Source organism: Schistocerca americana, chromosome 4 (genome assembly GCF_021461395.2).
Source record: "Schistocerca americana isolate TAMUIC-IGC-003095 chromosome 4, iqSchAmer2.1, whole genome shotgun sequence".
In the NCBI taxonomy this organism is placed as follows: domain Eukaryota; kingdom Metazoa; phylum Arthropoda; class Insecta; order Orthoptera; family Acrididae; genus Schistocerca; species Schistocerca americana.
The window spans coordinates 719,331,682-719,351,440 of record NC_060122.1 but is presented as its reverse complement, the minus strand read 5'-3'; the positions used below and the strand labels follow the sequence as shown (position 1 = coordinate 719,351,440).

Here is a 19,759-nt window from a genome sequence, read left to right as displayed (position 1 = left end):
TACTGAAGTGTATTGACTGTGGCATTAATTGTTAACACAACATATGAAACTGATCAGGAAATACATTAATTCCAAACCATGCCACATTGTATTAGGAAGATTACTGACTGCTGATACCAAATAGTGTATATAACGTTGTAATGCTGTCTCAAAGGCTGACTGTTGTGCTAGGAACAAAAACTGGACCTAACATATAGAGGAATGATAATTTTTAAGTGAGGGCAAGCCAAAAGATGAAAACTGAAAGCCAAAGACAACTTAAAAGGGAAGCTAGTGAGCTACAAAATGACGATACTATCTTTGTTTGCAGAAAGAGGTGAAAATAGGAAGGAAGATAAGGATTTAACATCCCATCCCCATCGAGGCCATAGTAGAGGTGGGAGGTATGATGAGAGTGCAGGGTTGCACATTAGTTGGTTTTCTTGTATTACTTGTATATGGGTACAGTATTATACATTCAAAATATAGCATTTTAGATAGCTGGTTTTCCAACCATTGTCATGATGAGTAGGTGTTTGAATGTGCAGAAATGATTAAATTTAGTGAAAGGATATATCTGTAATTTCTGAAACTTTCTAAGCAGAGCAGAAACTGTGTTATCCTTCATTCTAAGGGAAAATACTAATAATATAGTCGTTTGAGGTGACACAGTTTAACTTTCTTTGTTGTAGAGAGAAGAAAGAATTTGAGTTAACTGTAAATGTCAGTCTGGACTGGAAGAAATACCAGTTGCAGATGCCTGTCTGAATAATGTACAAACTAGCACAAATAGCCTAATCTATTTGCAGTACGCTTTTGCCTCACCACGAGTGGGTATTAGAAAGCAGAAATGTGACAATATTTATTTTGCTTGTGTATTATTATTTTTGGTTATGTATTGTAGGCTGTGTTGACAGACCAAACTGTAGCATTTCCCAAGGTCTGTGTTAGCTTGAAAGGCGGCAGTTTGGTCCTGAATTGGTAGTCAACACACACTAAATCCTGAATAATTCTATTTCTATTTATGGCATGTATTTCATAAAAATTTGCAAGTATGACTCTCCTTTAGTTTCATAGTATTATGTGCTTGTAATTTCTGACTGACATATATTGGGTACAGTTTTATCATTGGTTCCATCTTAACCAAGAAATTTGATGGTTCTTCTCCCCATTCATTTTGTTTCACACTGTGAATTTCATAGGAAGAATACGGGAAAAACAATTTATGTACAGGTTCTGTCTTGGATTATCCATTGTCTGATTTTACTTCAGTTAATATTTCTGATGTGGGTTTATTGTTAGATAGATGGACAAATTGCGATTAGGGGTGTGAAGAGATTGTCTGGATAAAAGGGAAAGATCTTAATAACAGAATGTATTGTAATATAGATCAAGAGCACACAGATATGCAAAAGATTTAGTAACTCAGTTGTGTAAAAGTCCCGTCTGATGTACTGAGAGAAGAGGTTAATGAAGTCTTTAAAGTAATTTTTTTGTATCTACCAAATGACTAATTTATTTGGCTGAACAAGTTTCCTTTACAATGGATGACTTAGGATTAAGAATATGCATAACGATAAAATGCAAGGACTAAATGTGTGCACAACTCTAAAGAACTGTGTCTTGAAACAAATGGGAGCTAAATGGAAGTATGCAGAACTCTTTTTGTAGAATTACACTTACAACTTTTGGAGAGCCATTGATTGCAGATGTTCTTTTTTCCATCTCATGTCTATGCTGACTAATTTGATGCAACCTCCCTTGTGCCAACCTATTCATCTAAGAGTAGCACTTACACTCGACATTCTCAATTATTTGCTGTATACATTTGGATCCCTTTCCTTGTCTACAGTTTTTGCCTCCATACATCCCCCACTAATATCATGGAAGGTATTTTCTGTCATATTAGTGTGTGCTGTGGGTTGTCCTGCCTATTCATCTACTTAGTGTTTTCAAACACGTTTCCTCACCATTTCTATGGAGAACGTCTCCTCTTATATTAATTATCTGCAGCCTTCTGTAAAATCACTTCTCAGCTACTTCAGTTCTATTTTTTTTATGGTTTTCCCATAAGTTTTCTCTCATCATATGGTCTCAGAATTTTCATCCTCAAATTAATGTATATGTTTGATACTGAATAGGCTTCTTTTGGTGAGGAATGCTGTCTTTGCCTGCAATGGTCTGCTTCTTATGTTGACCATGCTTCATCCATTGTCTCTTTTTTTTCATCCAATGTACCAGAATTCTTTCACTTCTACCATTTTGTCCTCACTCGTAATGTTAAATTTGTTGCTAATTGTGTTTCTGCTACTCGTCAGTGCTTTGTTTTTCTTTGGTTGACTCTCCGTCCACATTCTCTGCTCATTCTGTTTGTTCCATTTGATAGGTCCTGTAAATCTTTCTTATTTTCATAGTAGATAAGTCATCAGTGAAACTCATGATGGTGTTTTTCCATGAGTTTTAATCCCATTTCCATCCTTGTTTTTTCATTATGCAGATTGAACAGTGGAGGATAAAGAGTACATCCTTCCCTTACACCCTTCTTAATCCCAGCACATCTCACTTGATCTTTTATTCTTATTGTTTCGCTTGATCTTGTGCATGTTATATGTTACCCATATTTTCCTGTTGTGTACACCTGTTTGTGACAATTTCAACAACTTGCACCACTTTACATTGTCCAAAGACTTTACTTTGTTGACAGATTGTGTGTTGATTTTACACATCTGTTGCATTCAGTAACACAGGAACTTTTGCTTTGGTTGCTGTAAAATCCCTCAGGCCACATGTAACAGCTTCAATTTTCTTTTTCATTCATTTGTATATTAGGCCTATTCTTGGATACGTGAAATTGTCAAATGGTTTGTGTAATAGTTCTAGCATTTATCTGTTCTTGCTATCTTTGGAATAGTGTGGATGATATTCTTCCCCAAAGGTGTGACGACATATCAGAAGTCTCATAGTGAAGTATAAAAAGACTAGAAACATTTGTGATCTAATCCAAACCCTTAGGAAAACCGACTTGAATGATCATTCAGATCAATGGTTCTAGAAGTTCTAAAAGAATGTACTCTATTCCCTCCTCTTCATTGTATTCCAAGGCTTCCAAAGCCCTTTCAAACTCAAATATTGGACCTATTATGTCCAAATCAGTTACTGTTTATCTTCTTCTATCACATTAGCACACTGGTCTTCCATGTATAAAGGTAGTCGGTTTACTCTTTCTTTAGTAGTGGAAAGCCTTGTACGCTCTTAATTCTGATGCCTTGGTTCTAAATTCTCCATAATTTATTTTGACTTTATTGCATGCTGAAACTGTCTTCTGACAACTGCTTTTTCAGTTTCTTAACATCTTTCCTACAGCCATTTCACTTGACTTTATTTTCACTTCTAAGTGACATATCATGGAATGACTTTCTTTTCCTAGACTTTTAGTATTTTCTTCTTTTGCCAACAAGTTGAAGTATTTATGTTGTAGAAAAGTACTTCTAAAATGTAAATACTTTTGGATTAAAGCAGAAGCATTGAGATTTCATTGGACACACACGAAAAGAAAGAAAACTTGCTAGGTTTTGTAGTAATCCTTTTACAAGCCAAAGTAAAATACACACACATATATACTTTTATACATACAGACACCTGTGCCATTACAATGTGCCAGCTGGACCAACAGTGTCACTGTTGCATTTTAGCAGGTTGACTATGTTGTGGTGGGGGTAGGGCTAGGTGGGATGGTAGAGGGTAGCAGGAGCCAGTGAGAGGGATTGTGGTGGATGGCTAGTGGTTCCAAGGCCGGCAAACGATATGTCGGCTAGGGATGCAGAAGGGAGGGGTGACAGTTGTACGGGCTAGGCATGTGATGCTGAAGGTGACATGGGGAAGTGAATAGGGATGGAGTGACAGATGGAGGAAGGGGAAACTGTTGGATGGAGGGTGCAGGAATAGTGGGTTACGTGTGATTGAGACCAGGATGATTATGGGAGTGGAGGATATATCGTAAGAATACGACCCATCTGTGTAGGTGGGTGGTAGAGAAGGTGCTGGCGAAGGGAAGGATCCAGATGGCCCAGTTTGTGAAGTAACCATTGAAATTCAGCATGTTGTGCCACCAGATGTTCCACTTTGTGCATGGCAACAGTTTGCCTTTAGCCATTCATACTGGTGGACTGCTGGTTGATCGTCATATTGTTATAAAAGCTGTACAGTGTTTGCTGCATGATTGGTATATGACATGGCTGCTTTCACAGGTGGCCCAACTTGTGGCCTCTTCTCCTATGCCATCAGTGGCTGGGTGACCGGTGAAAGCAGCATGGCATATACAAATTCTGCTGCAAACACTGCACATCTTTTTACATCAGTGTGACTACCAATCGGCTGTCCACCAGGATGACTGGCTACCACCAAACTGTTGCCAAGAACAAAGCTGACCACTTGGTGGCACAACATTCAGCTGACCACATCATGCTCGGTTTCAAAGGCTGTTTCATAACACAGGACATTTGGATCCTTTGCTCCACCCCCAGCTTCTCTGAACTAAGCAAATGGGAGTTATCCTTAAAATACATCCTCCACTCCTGTGATCATCCTCACCTCAATCTCTGATAAACCCACTGTCTCTGCACCCTCCACACAACAGCGTCCCTTTACTCCATACTGTCACCCTCTCCCTATTCATGTCCCTTCAGCGTCTGCCGTACCCCAGTGGCTCCTACAACTGCACATTACATGCCTAGTCTGTATACCTGACACTCCTCCCTCGCATTCCTAGCCAGCAAACTGGCTGCCCCCCCTGCGGGTCCGGGGTAAGAATAGGCCCGAGGTATTCCTGCCTGTCGTAAGAGGCGACTAAAAGGAGTTTCAACCGTTTCAGCCTTCCATGTGATGGTCCCCCTTGGGGTTTGACCTCCATTTTTCAAAATTCTACAGAAGTACGAGCCTTTTGGGGAAGGACGCCTTACGTGGTGTACCACTGGTCCTCAGTGCACTAAGACCTTGGCATTCAGCATTGTACCGGCGTTGTAACCATACCCACTATTCCTCAAATTGGGCCTAAACGCCTGATGGGTTGTACAAGTTACACCCATAGTGCGTCCCCATCTGCACCTACTATCATGATGGACTTTCCATGGCACCAGAAATCCAGCACGGTAGCCAGCCCGTTGTGGTGGGGTCGTCATGTACCCTCTAGGTTGTAGCCCCCTGACAACACAGGGATCGTACTGCCGATACCTGAGCTGCACCCTCCCCACGTCGGCCAAGGAGTAGATGCCTGTCTCCTTGGGGCATCAGGACTCCCGGCTATGGTCATCCTGCCAGGCGGCCCTTGCTGAGGCTGGGTGGCGCCCGTGGGGAGAGCCCCTGGTCGGAGTGGGTGGTATCGGGGCGGACGTTTCGCAGATGAAACGTCAACACGTATCAGGTCACTCTGCGGCCGAGTCTTTCAAAAGGAAAGGTACTGTTTCTAGTTCCGGTTCTCCTGCCCTTTCCCCCTTGGCCACTCCCTGGGAGGAGGGACAGGCCCGCCGGCTTGGGGCGAAGTACTTCCCCCGCTATTTGGTCTGTTCTCGAACCGATAGGGGGACGTTCGCCACCTCCAAGCCCATGTTCTTTGTTCAGCACATTGAGGACATCTTCGGGGAAATCGAGGCTCTCAGTAATATGCGTTCGGGGTCCGTTCTTATAAAGACCACCTCCGCCACACAGTCGGCGGCGCTCCAGGCGTGCGACCGCCTGGGGGACGTCCCAGTGTCCATTGTCCCGCATCTGGCACTAAATAGGACGCAGGGGGTTATTTTTCATCGGGATCCCCTGCTGCAATCTGATGAGGAGCTCAGGGCCAACCTGGAGCGCCGAGGCGTGCATTTCGTCCGGCGAGTCCAGCGCGGCCCCAAAGACCGTCACATCGACACCGGGGCCTTTATCCTCGCCTTCAAGGGGGATGTTCTACCGGAGAAGGTAAAGGTGATGTGCTACCGGTGCGACGTGCGACCTTATGTCCCGCCTCCTATGCGCTGTTTTCGGTGTTTGCGCTTTGGGCACATGTCGTCATGGTGTGAGGCTGAGCCTCTTTGTGGCGATTGTGGACGTCCTCTTCCTGAGGAACATACATGCACCCCACCACCTCGGTGCGTTAATTGTCCTGGCATCCACTCGCCTAGATCCTCAGACTGCCCCGCATATCAGAAGGAGAAGAAGGTACAAGAACTCAAAACTTTGGATCGGCTATCTTATTCTGAGGCCAGGAAGAAGTATGACCGCCTCCATCCCGTGCTGTTGACCACTTCGTTTGCCTCAGTTGTGTCCACTCCTTCCGCGGTATCCTCACCCCTATCCTGTCCCCCCTCCGCCTCCTCCCCCCATCCGAGGTCTCTGCCTCCGCCTCCCAAATCCCTCCCTTCCAAATCCTCCTCCCCCGTGGCCAACGCTCCTCTGCCCCAGGGGCCACCCTTCCTCCTCCTCCTCCTCCTCCTCCTCCTCCTCCTCCTCCCCCCCCCCCCCCCTCCCCCGCCTGAGAAGCGATCCTCTTCTCAGGCGTCCATCAGGGAAACGTTCCGGACTCCAGCTTCCGAGGTCCGGCATTCCAAAACGGACCCCGCGCGTGAGGACCTTCTTCGGGTCCAGCCCACCGTCCCTGTGCCTCCTCGGACTTCCAAGAAGGCCTCCAAGAAGAAGTCTCTATTCCCCTCTCCACCCCGGCGCGTTTCGTCTGACGCTCCATCCGTGAGTCGCTGCTCCCGGCCGTCCTCAGTTTCGCTGGGACACTCTGCTGCCAGGCACTCAGCTGGCCTCTCGTCGGCAAATGATGCTGCCCCTCCTACACAACCAGGGACAGCGGCCGCAGCTGGCGACGACTCGATGGAACAGGATCCGCCTCCCGCCGGTTGTAGCGTTGTTCCCTCGAAACCTGGCTCTCCGCGGCCGTCGAGGTGACCAGCTCTTCCCCCGTCTCGTTCCCCTTCCTTTTTGACTAGCGATGGCCTTGTTACATTGGAACATAAGAGGTATTCGATCTAATCGGGAGGAATACAACTGCTCCTCCGCCTGCACTGTCCGCTCGTCCTTGGTCTCCAGGAAACCAAGTTGCACCCGACTGACCGTATTGCCTTTACCCACTATACCTCGGAGCGGTATGACCTCACCCCTGTGGACGGTATCCCAGCTCATGGTGGGGTCATGTAGCTCGTTTGGGACGATGTCTATTACAATCCCATCCCATTGACCACCCCACTCCAAGCAATAGCTGTCCGTATTACTCTTTCTGCTTTTACTTTTTCAGTTTGTACCATCTACACTCCATCGTCATCTGCTGTTAGTCGGGCTGACATGATGCACCTGATCGTTCAGCTTCCCCCGCCGTTTTTATTGTTTGGCGACTTCAATGCCCATCATCCCCTTTGAGGCTCTCCTGCATCCTGTCAAAGAGGCTCACTCTTGGCGGATGTCTTCAACCATCTCAATCTTGTCTGCCTCAATACTGGCGCCCCGACTTTCCTCTCAGACTCTACTCATACCTACTCCCACTTGGACCTCTCGATCTGTTCTACAACTCTTGCCCGTCGGTTCGAATGGTATGTCCTTTCTGACACCTATTCGAGCGACCACTTCCCCTGTGTCGTTCGTCTCCTGCACCACACCGCATCCCCACGTCCTTCGAGCTGGAACATACCGAAAGCTGACTGGGGACTTTACTCCTCCCTGGCGACCTTTCCGGACCACGATTTTCTCAGTTGTGACAGTCAGGTCGCATACCTCACGGCTGTTATCATCAATGCTGCCGAACGTTCCATTCCTCGTACTACCTCTTCTTCACGTCACGAGGCTTGTAGAGACGCTATCCGTGCTCGACGACATGCTTTACGCACCTTTCGCCACCATCCTACGTTGGCGAATTGTATTGGATACAAACGACTCCGAGCACAATGCCGTAGAGTCATCAAAGACAGCAAAAAAGCTTGTTGGGCCTCTTTCACCAGCTCCTTTAACAGTTTTACTCCCTCTTCTGTCGTATGGAGTGGCCTGTGCCGGCTGTCGGGCATTAAGGCCCACTCCTCGGTACCTGGCCTGACCTCAGGTAATGAGGTCCTCGTTGATCCTGTGGCTGTCTCCAACGCCTTCGGCCAGTTTTTCGCGGAGGTTTCAAGCTCCGCCCATTACCACCCTGCCTTCCTTCCCAGGAAAGAGGCAGAAGAGGTTTGGCGACCTTCCTTCCACTCGCTGAATCTGGAAACTTATAATGCCCCCTTTACTATGCGGGAACTCGAACGTGCGCTTGCACTGTCCCGGTCCTCTGCTCCGGGGCCAGATGCCATTCACGTTCAGATGCTGGCACACCTTTCTCCGGCGGGCAAAAGCTTCCTTCTTCGTACCTACAATCGCGTCTGGACCGAAGGTCAGGTCCCCATGCGTTGACGTGATGCCGCCGTCGTTCCTATACCCAAACCCGGGAAGGATAGACACCTTCCTTCTAGTTACCGCCCCATTTCTCTTACAAGCTGTGTCTGTAAGGTGATGGAGCGCATGGTTCATGCTCGGTTAGTTTGGATTCTTGAATCTCGACGGCTACTTACCAATGTCCAATGCGGCTTTCGTCGCCACCGCTCCGCTGTTGACCACCTTCTGACCTTGTCGACATTCATCGTGAACAACTTTTTGCGAAGGCGCCAAACGGTAGCCGTGTTCTTCGATTTGGAGAAGGCTTATGATACCTGTTGGAGAGGAGGTATCCTCCGCACTATGCACAAGTGGGGCCTACGCGGTCGCCTGACCCTTTTTATTGATTCCTTTTTAACGGATCGAAAGTTTAGGGTACGTGTGGGTTCCGAATTGTCCGACGTCTTCCTCCAGGAGAACGGAGTGCCTCAGGGCTCCGTCTTGAGCGTAGCCCTTTTTGCCATCGCGATCAATCCAATTATGGATTGCATTCCACCTAATGTCTCAGGCTCTCTCTTTGTCGATGACTTCGCGATCTACTGCAGTGCCCAGAGAACATGCCTCCTGGAACGCTGCCTTCAGCGTTGTCTAGACAGCCTATACTCATGGAGCGTGGCAAATGGCTTCCTGTTCTCTGAAGAGAAGACGGTTTGTATCAACTTTTGGCGATATAAAGCGTTCCTTCCGCCATCCTTACATCTCGGTCCCGTTGTTCTCCCATTCGTGGAAACAACTAAGTTTCTAGGGCTCACGTTGGACAGGAAACTGTGTTGGTCTCCGCATGTCTCTTATTTGGCGGCCCGTTGTACACGTTCCCTTAATGTCCTCAGAGTTCTTAGTGGTTCATCTTGGGGAGCAGATCGCACTGTCCTGCTTCGCTTGTATCCGTCCATAGTCCGATCGAAGCTGGATTATGGGAGCTTCGTCTGCTCGGCCATCCCTCTTACGCCGTCTCAACTCCATCCACCAACGGGGGTTACGTCTTGCGACCGGAGCCTTCTACACTAGTCCTGTCGAGAGTCTTTATGCTGAAGCTGCTGAATTACCATTGACCTACCGGCACGACGTACTGCTGTGTCGGTATGCCTGCCGGCTGTTGTCTATGCCCGACCACCCCTCTTACCAGTCCTTCTTCTCCGATTCTCTCGACTGTCAGTACGGGTTGTATGTGTCTGCCCTGCTGCCCCCCGGAGTCCGCTTCCCTCGCCTGCTTCGACAATTGGATTTTGCCCTCCCTACCACCTTCAGAGAGGGTGAGAGCCCGACACCACCTTGGCTCCAGGCTCCGGTTCATATTTATCTCGACCTCTACTCACTCCCGAAGGAGGGTACTCCGGCTGCAGTGTGTTGCTCACGGTTTGTTGAACTTCGTGCTCGACTTGCCGGTCACACCTTTATTTACACCGATGGCTCCAAAACTGACGATGGTGTCGGCTGTGCCTTTGTCGTCGGGGCCGCCACCTTTAAATACCTGCTCCTCGACCAATGTTCGAGCTTTACGGCCGAGCTTTTTGCTCTCCATCAGGCCGTTCAGTATGCCCGCCGCCACCGCCATTCATCATATGTAGTCTGCTCTGACTCACTCAGTGCTCTTCAGAGCCTTGGAGCTCCCTATCCGGTCCATCCCTTGATTCAGCGGATACAGCAGTCCCTCCATTCTTTCGCTGATAATGGTTCTCCTGTCAGCTTTCTGTGGGTTCCCGGACATGTAGGAGTGCCTGGGAATGAGGCTGCCCGATCATCTCAGCGAGAGGAGGTCCTTCTGACCAGGTTGCGGATTGGGCATTGCCGGTTTAGCCACCGCTACCTGCTCTCCAGTGACCCAGCCCCGCAGTGCCCTTGTGGTCAGGCATTAACAGTGCGCCATGTTTTATTGTCGTGTCCCTGCTTTAGTCAATCTCGTGTTGTCCTATCCCCGCCATCTACTTTACCGGATATTTTAGCTGATGACGCTCGAGCAGCTGCTCGTGTTCTGCATTTTATAACTTTGACTGGCTTGTCCAAAGACATCTAACCTTTTTACTTATTTTATCTGCATCTTTGTCAGGTCTTTCTGGTGTCCCCCCCTCCCCTTGAGTTTTACTAGATTCCATGTGCTCTAACAACGGTGACCGGGCGCTAATGACCTCAGTAGTTGAGCGCCCTTAAACCCCACCAAAAAAAAAAAAAAAAAACCTGGCTGCCTCCTCCTAAGTTGCTAGCCATCCACCCCCAATTCTGTCTCCATGGCTCTTGCCTCCCTCCAGCCGCTCCACGCAACACTACCCTCACCACAACCTAGTCAACATGCTCAAATGCAGCACTGGCACACTCAGTCCAGCCAGTACCATGTAATGGCATAGGCATTTGTGTGTGTGTGTGTGTGTGTGTGTGTGTGTGTGTGTGTGTGTGTGTGTTTTTATTTTATTCTAGTTCATAAAAGGATTACTCCAAAACCTAGCAAACTCAACATGTCCGCTCTTCGTTGAATGGTCTTCCTTAATCCAATTGAAGTATTTGTTCTATCACCTACAGTTTCTTTGCAGTTATTTTTTTCTACTTGTATTTATGTGTCCTCGTACTGTGATAACTCATTTTTGGTATGTCAATTCCTCCTTGATTAAACTACTTGTTGTGATATTGATTATTGCAATGCCTACAGCCTCAGAAAACTTGGAGTGCACTTGAACATTCCCCAGTGTTTCACTATCCCACGGTTTTTCTTCACAGTTCTCTTTTCTTTGCCATTGTTGATTCATGATCTGAGCTATAACAGCTCCTGGGTAGACCTTATAATGCAATATCTCTGTCTAATGATGATGTAATCCATCTGGTACCTTCCCATGCCCCTGACCTGTTCCAAATATGTTGCTCCCACTTGTGATTTTTCAACAGTGTATTAAGAGTTAAAATCTGTTGCAGAACTCAAGGAATCTGTCTCCTCGTTTCTATTGCTGAGTCTGTATTCTCCTATAATTCTTTCTTCTATTTCTTCCTCTACTATATCATATCTACCCCCCCTCCCCCCTTCCACGATTTTTTTTCAGCTTTTACTTATTGAGTTACCCCTTCTATCCCATCGTATATTCTATCTCATCATCATCTTTTTGAAGTGTTGGCCACGGATTTGTGCATTTGGGTGACTGTGTGGTTTTGTGTGAGAATGTGTGTACTTTTGCTAGAGAAAAAGTGAGAGCTCAAAAACTAGTGTGAATACTGTTTTCTGTTGTGTGTTTCTATGCACCAAGCATCAGTCAGCTATAGTTGATTGGTTGCCTTTCCTTTATTTTATGTATTATTTTATCTAGGAATTTCCATTATTGTTTACGTAATTTCTTCTTCTTCAGAATGGGCCTACTTCAGACCATGCTTGTTCAACTTCTGGGCTTTGGTGTTTGCCCAGTTCTGTTGCATCCTCTGCCGATGTAACTCCTTCCTTTCTTCCGTCCAGGGGGTATCTTTCCTTCGGGGCTTTTACTGAAGTCCTCAGACTTCCTTCAAGGTATGTCTCATAGACTGTCTGTTCTGGAGATAGTTATTCCCAGCTCTTTAATACCCTTTTCAGTTTCTGTCAACCAAGTGGCGCAAACCTTCTTGATTTGCCAGAAGATGAACAGATGGTTGGTCAATCTGTTTGGAGGCAATATTGCAACTGCACAGTCAGAGAGCCTCTCAATATGTTCATAGAGCTCCGAGTTATGTCGCCTTCTGAATTCCTTATCTTCTTCTACTGGACAAAGGATCTTCCTGAGGATTCTCGTCTCTCTGACTTTCAGTTTCTCCACCAGACCTCTCTGGTTCATGGAAAGACATTCCATGGCTTACAGGGTTTTTGGTCATATGACTTGATGCATGGTTCTAAAGTTTCGGGTTGTGTGACAGGCGTTTTTGGTGTAGGCGCTCATAGTCAGCCAATAGGGTAGTTCCAACTTGTTGACGCTCGGGTTCATTCTATTTGCTGAGATACTTAAACTTCTCAGTTCTTTTGATGTTCCCCTGGTCTAGTAACATCTCTCTGTTAGCTTCTTTGATGTTGGTGAAGAACTCTGTTTGAAGACCCACTTTGGCTGCCTGTTTTCAGAGACAGCTTACTTGCGTTTGTGCCATTTCAAGAGAATCAGCAATCAGTGCCATGTCACCTGCAAAAGCCAGGCAATCTGCAATCAGTCCTTCTTTCTTGTGGCTTGGGTAGACGCCACTCTGAACACCCAAATTGGTCAGTTCCTCACACCATTCTCTCGCAGCCTTTTCCAGGACACAGTTGAAGATAAGTAGAGCCTATCCCATTGTCTCACTCCAGTCTTTATCTCAAAGCTTTCTGAGATCTGCCCTGTAAATTTGATCTTTGAATGGGTGCTGATCAATGCTTCTAGAAAGAGTATGCAGATTTTTTTTTTGTCTAGTCCTAGTTCCTGGAGTATTTTGTTAATTGTTTCTCTATCAGTGGAGTCGTAGGCCTTCCTGAAGTCAACAAAGGTGAGGACCATCTTGTGGTTTCTCATCTTGGAGTATGCCAGTACAGTTTTAAGATTGAGGATTTGTTCAGCACAGGATTGGGTCTTCCTGAAGTCTTCCAGATACTCTCCCAGTTGACTATCCAGTTGATCTTCCGCCCTTGTTAGTAACTCTGTGGAGAGAATCTTGTGTGTTACCGGGACAAGAGAAATTCCACGGTAGTCGTTCAGATCAGTAAAATCTCTCTTTTGTGAAGTGGATGGATCAGGGCCGTGTTCCAATCAGGTGGTAATTTCTCTGTTTCCCAGATGTCCTGGATGATCTCAATGAGCTTGCCCACAGCATTGCATCCAGTACATTTCCAGAGTGCAGCAATGCAGCAACGTTAGTCCTCTCCAGCTGCCTTATTATTCTTTAGAAGCTCAAGGATTTGCCCAAATTCTTCCAATGAAGAGGGCAGTGCGTCCGTGTTTGGTGTGATTTGTTTATAGTTGAAGTCTTCACTGCATGGATCACAGTTGAGTAGGTTTTTAAAGTACTGAACTAAGAGGTGGCAGCTGTCCTTGTCCTTAAAAACCAGTGTGCCCTGCAAGTTTCTGAAGTGGAGGCTTGGCAGATTGTATTTTCTGATTAGCTGCTTGAAGGTCTGTAGATATCTCTGGAGTTATTCTTAGTGAAGCTCTCTTCGATTTGGGTTAGTTGGTTTTGTGTGAAAGTCTGTTTGGTTCCTCAAATTATCTTAGCCGGAAGTCTTCTTTGTTCCAAAAAGTTCTCCCAATTTTTCTTGGTTTTCTCACAGTTCCACTTTCCCCATAGTGTCTATCTTTGGGCTATTGCATTGTCACAGCCTTCATTCCACCAAGAATGCTTCCTTCTTCTCATGAGGGGGGGCCAAGTTCGTTGGCCACCTTCACAAGTGTCTCCTTCAGTTGGTCACCGCTGTTGAAGTCTGTACTGTTCAGTCTCTGGCTTACTTCTTGTCTGTTCTTAAGTTGCTCTACATCAAATCTCACCATATTAGAGGTTCTGTGTACTCGTATAGGCTGGAGTCTCATTTTGATCTTTGAGAGGTAATGGTCTGAGTCCAGATTGGCACTTCTTATTACCTTCACAGTTTGTATTTCCTTTTGAGGTTTTACTGAAATGGCCACATGGTCTATCTTTGGTGTTAGGAAAAAACTAAGTCTTCTGCTTCCTTGGCAGGTGTCTGGAGGCTGTAGACTTCATGACAAACCCACAAGTCCTTCACACATCCATCAATCATCCGCCAATGCAGTTGGTTATCATATGTGTCGAATAGTTGCCCTCTCTATTTCTGTACTTTTTCTCTCTTCCCAGATAGGCATTAAAGTCACCAAGCAGTACCACAGTGTGTGTCTCTGGAACTTTAGAGAGCATCTTTTAAGGCTTTCCAGAATTTGTCAATTCTGTCAGGATTGCGTCTGTTGTCCTGGTTGTTTGGGGCATGTACGTTGACTACATTGTAGCTCTTGTTAGCACGTTTGAGTGGGAGGATGGATATACAACTGCTTGGGGAGGTGAAGTCAGTCACTGAATCCAGCATCTTGTGACTGGTTATAAATCCTGTACCTAAGTGGGGTATGATCTTCATTACCCGCTAACCTCTTTTCCTTTGAGGATTCTGTATCCTTGGGACTCAAAGGCACGATCATCCATGAATCTTGTTTTCTGTACTGCTGTCAGTACTATTTTGTGTTCTGTTAGCAGATCAGTCAGATGTTTCAATTTACCCACTTTGAGCAGTGGATTAGCATTAAATTTTGCAAAGAAGCTTTGCCGTCTTGGTCTGAGTTTATGTCCTGTGATTTCAGGATGCTCTGACTCATCCTCGAAGCATGTTGGTGCGAACTCCCCAGAATCCGAAGGTCCGCTAATATCACCTTGGGTGTCAATGGATTGGTTACCACCTGGGGTAGAGCATTCAGCGAAATTTCCCTCCATGCTCAGATGAAGATTATTCTTTGTGGGACAGTGGCGAGCCACTGCCCAAGATACTACCCAAGTTGTTAGCTTGAGAGGCTTATTCGGGGTTGTCACCCATAGACAGGTCGCCTTCACTACATTACGTACGTTTGTTGTTGTTGTTGTGGTCTTCAGTCCTGAGACTGGTTTGATGCAGCTCTCCATGCTACTCTATCCTGTGCAAGCTTCTTCACCTCCCAGTACCTACTGCAACCTACATCCTTCTGAATCTGCTTAGTGTATTGATCTCTTGGTCTCCCTCTACAATTTTTACCCTCCACGCTGCCCTCCAATGCTAAATTTGTGATCCCTTGATGCCTCAAAACATGTCCTAGCAACCGATCCCTTCTTCTAGTCAAGTTGGGCCACAAACTTCTCTTCTCCCCAATCCTATTCAATACCTCCTCATTAGTTACGTGATCTACCCACCTTATCTTCAGCATTCTTCTGTAGCACCACATTTCAAAAGCTTCTATTCTCTTCTTGTCCAAACTGGTTATCGTCCATGTTTCACTTCCATACATGGCTACACTCAATACAAATACTTTCAGAAACGACTTCCTGACACTTAAATCTACACTCGATGTTAACAAATTTCTCTTCCTCAGAAACGATTTCCTTGCCATTGCCAGTCTACATTTTATATCCTCTCTACTTCGACAATCATCAGTTATTTTACTCCCTAAATAGCATAACTCCTTTACTACTTTAAGTGTCTCATTTCCTAATCTAATCCCCTCAGCATCACCCGATTTAATTTGACTACATTCCATTATCCTCGTTTTGCTTTTGTTGATGTTCATCTTATATCCTCCTTTCAAGACACTGTCCATTCCGTTCAACTGCTCTTCCAAGTCCTTTGCTGTCTCTGAAAGAATTACAATGTCATCGGCGAACCTCAAAGTTTTTACTTCTTCTCCATGAATTTTAATACCTACTCCGAATTTTTCTTTTGTTTCCTTTACTGCTTGCTCAATATACAGATTGAATAACATCGGGGAGAGGCTACAACCCTGTCTCACTCCTTTCCCAACCACTGCTTCCCTTTCATGCCCCTCGACTCTTATAACTGCCATCTGGTTTCTGTACAAATTGTAAATAGCCTTTCGCTCCCTGTATTTTACCCCTGCCACCTTCAGAATTTGAAAGAGATTATTCCAGTTAACGTTGTCAAAAGCTTTCTCCAAGTCTACAAATGCTAGAAACGTAGGTTTGCCTTTTCTTAATCTTTCTTCTAAGATAAGTCGTAAGGTTAGTATTGCCTCACGTGTTCCAACATTTCTACGGAATCCAAACTGATCTTCCCCGAGGTCCGCTTCTACCAGTTTTTCCATTCGTCTGTAAAGAATTCGCGTTAGTATTTTGCAGCTGTGACTTATTAAACTGATTGTTCGGTAATTTTCACATCTGTCATCACCTGATTTCTTTGGGATTGGAATTATTATATTCTTCTTGAAGTCTGAGGGTATTTCGCCTGTCTCATACATCTTGCTCACCAGATGGTAGAGTTTTGTCATGACTGGCTCTCCCAAGGCCATCAGTAGTTCTAATGGAATGTTGTCTACTCCCGGGGCCTTGTTTCGACTCAGGCCTTTCACTGCTCTGTCAAACTCTTCACGCAGTAACTTATCTCCCATTTCATCTTCATCTACATCCTCTTCCATTTCCATAATATTGTCCTCAAATACATTACGTACATACGGTTCATATTTAACAAGTAAAGCTACTGAATCTTGGCACTCTTTTTCATACAGATGGTGCATTTCAGCCATAGTTTTCACACTTGTAATGTATGGCTCTTTTGTATTGTTTCTCTGTGAATAACAACTTCTGTATTTCAGAAAAGTTTTAAATGGTTTCGAATACAGTCCAATGAGGTTCATTGCTGCCATCCTTTCATATGGTGTCATCTCACATAACTTGTTGATGACAAATTTTTCCAAAGTCAGATAATGAATCCTGTTGTAGTTGTTGTTGTTGTTGCTACTGCAGTATTAAGAAATGAGTGACTTAAATTTGTTTTATCTGTGTCACTGCTGCTGGTGCGAAGCAACAGAGCAGATTTTGGAGGGAGTCATGCCTCTGTTTAATATTTTTATAACTATGACTTTAAACATTCCAGAGGCATTTCTCTGGCTTATCAAGTGTGCCAAACTCATAAATTTGGCTTCTTGCCCATGCCATTCTGTAAAGCCAATGCACAACACTGCAGATGGAATAAAAGCAAAAACCAGCGCTGCATAGCGACATTTAGTGGTAGCAGGCCAGGAACAGTGTTCCTTTGATCTGTACATTCACAGCCGTGGAACACTGATTTTGTATATCCAAGATGTTGGCAACATGTTGCAAACATCGATAGTCCAGTACTGACTGCAAACAGTGTTGCAGAACATGTTTCAAACTCAGTGTAAAAGTGCCTTTAGTAAGCTGTGGTGACTAATTCATTCATAGCCAAGTTTACTGTGTACTCAGGAAGGAAATCATTACAGTCTGTAAACCATTTTAGTAGCAAAATGTAAACAGTACTGTTTTCGGCTTTTTAACACTGTCAGATAATGAAATGTCTGTTTTCATAATTTTTTGGTAACTTCCCATGACTCCATAACTAAGGTGATAAATCCATAACAGTTATGAGCAATCCGTAATAGTCGGCAGCTATGCGTTGCCGTATTTTCCACTTCTATCTATATGCGGGATGCCAAGATATGTTGTATTAAAGTTCATTGCTTACTTCATCATAATGTACATCTTCACCAACATTACACACTCCCCTGTTTCACTAACTGTTGACACTCTCTTCTGCAAACTGCAAATATTTCACAAAAAGCTTTGGAACGTACTCTAAGCTTTGTACCAGTAGCTGTTGTCACAGACGAGCTAATGAGTTCTTTCTTCTACTCACTCCTAGATCATCACATTTTTTTTAGCATACACCTGACTGCAATCATTATCCTCAATAATATCATTTAGGTATGCGTTTTGATTGTTATACTCTTGCAGCTTGTAAAACTCACAAAATAATGCGTTTTTAGTATCTTACAGTCACATTCATGTCCTTGTTGCTTAGTTGCTGCTTTTTTTTTTTTTACTGATTTTATTCGTGTCCACTGTTCCTTTTCTTCTTTACATTTTCTCTCTTTCATTTGCCTGTGTTATGAATATGTTTTTCTACAACAACTTTCAACGTTTTCGAATACATAAGCACCCGTATTTTTTTTTTAAATATTGTGTAGTACAGCTACCAGAAATGTCACTTCCATTACCAAAAGAATTACATAAAATATACATCAGAAAGTGCAAAAATTAAATAACAGCATACCTTTCTCATATGATAAAATTTTGTAACATTTGTTAACATTACTGTGTTGGCAACTTCGCCACCAACATGACAGACACCAGTAGGCAACATAGTGCCTCCTCTTACACATATTTTCAAACTTAGAAAATCTGTGCAGGAAACGTGGGAACTATGTGACACCATTCTATTTTGGATGGCGGACAACAAATGACGTGTATACTAGGAATGTCAAAAACTCAGTTTTTCAAGTTTTGTGGCATGGCTCCCTCTCTCACTATACCTGTCATTTCTTTATACTAGTTAAATATTTTTGTGTCTGACTACTTCATTCTTCTCTGTCCCACACAAAGACAGAGTGATGGCTAGTGAAAAGTCATTTCTGTGTGTCATATTAGAATGACGAATGTCACTGTTATTTCCAAACTGTTACGAATTGTTGACAACAAACTTCATACCAGGATAAATGTACAGTGATGTTATTGTCAGTATGCCCAACAGGATTGAAAGTATGCCTACAATTGTTGTAGATTGCCTATCACTTATTATTCTTATTACATGCTTCTGTGCAACAAACACCTTTTTCCTCAATGAAGAGATATCGAGAATATGGTGTCAAAAGACACCAGTGAATGAAAATAGGAAAAGTAAGTCACCTTCTTGATATTTTAATTTCCCAAATGCAGTAATATCCATAGCCCAGTTGCAATTTAGCTATCATTCTCCCTACACTCTGTATGTAGTTGGAACTGGAAGAAACTCACAGAATGTGGTTCAACCGTATATACCTTCTGCCATGTAGGTCAGAATGGTTTGCAGAGTGTAGATGTAGATGTAAATTATGTTGTAGTGCTGACTGAAACCAGAGTTAACATTAATGCTGGTGATAAATGTTACTCTCTTTCATTGTTTCCAAGACAATGTATAATATGGGACATACTTTGATGCACTCTTTAAGTACTGAATGAATGCGTGTTTCCATGCATTGCTGAGTGCAGAACCGATACATCTATTAAAGTTGTTGCCACACATTCCAATTTACACGACGTCTTTGATAATTGACTGTCAGAAGTTAGAAGCTTGGACTTGAATCTCTCTCTCCTCAAACATGATGTTGTCCATGTTCCTTATCAGTGGGCCGCACAATTTTGTTTCGCCTCATTTAGCAGCATGCTGTATACTGTTGCACTTCCTGCCTGATTCTTAACTTTCTGTGCTCTCTATCTCTATCTATCTATCTATCTATATATAAAAACAAAGATGAGGTGACTTACCGAACAAAAACGCTGGCAGGTCGATAGACACACAAACAAACACAAACACACACACAAAATTCAAGCTTTCGCAACAAATTGTTGCCTCATCAGGAAAGAGGGAAGGAGAGGGGAAGACAAAAGGAAGTGGGTTTTAAAGGAGAGGGTAAGGAGTCATTCCAATCCCGGGAGCGGAAAGACTTACCTTAGGGGGAAAAAAGGACAGGTATACACTCGCACACACGCACATATCCATCCACACATCTATCTATCTATATATCTCTCAAATGATTCCGTCGTCAGTGGTAGGCTAAACCCTAATCTTCCTTTCTTCTTGCTTTCTACTTCTAGAAGATTCAGAAATGGCCAAGGTATTATTAGGAGA

At 44.4% G+C, this 19,759-nt stretch overlaps 1 protein-coding gene across 1 annotated transcript in view; it reads left to right on the top strand.

The window, feature by feature from the left end:
* The window catches only part of LOC124612696 (eukaryotic translation initiation factor 2-alpha kinase-like), a 197,049-nt gene that overhangs the window by 11,718 nt on the left and 165,572 nt on the right, over window positions 1-19,759 (top strand). The gene's annotated exons all lie outside the window — the stretch shown is intronic.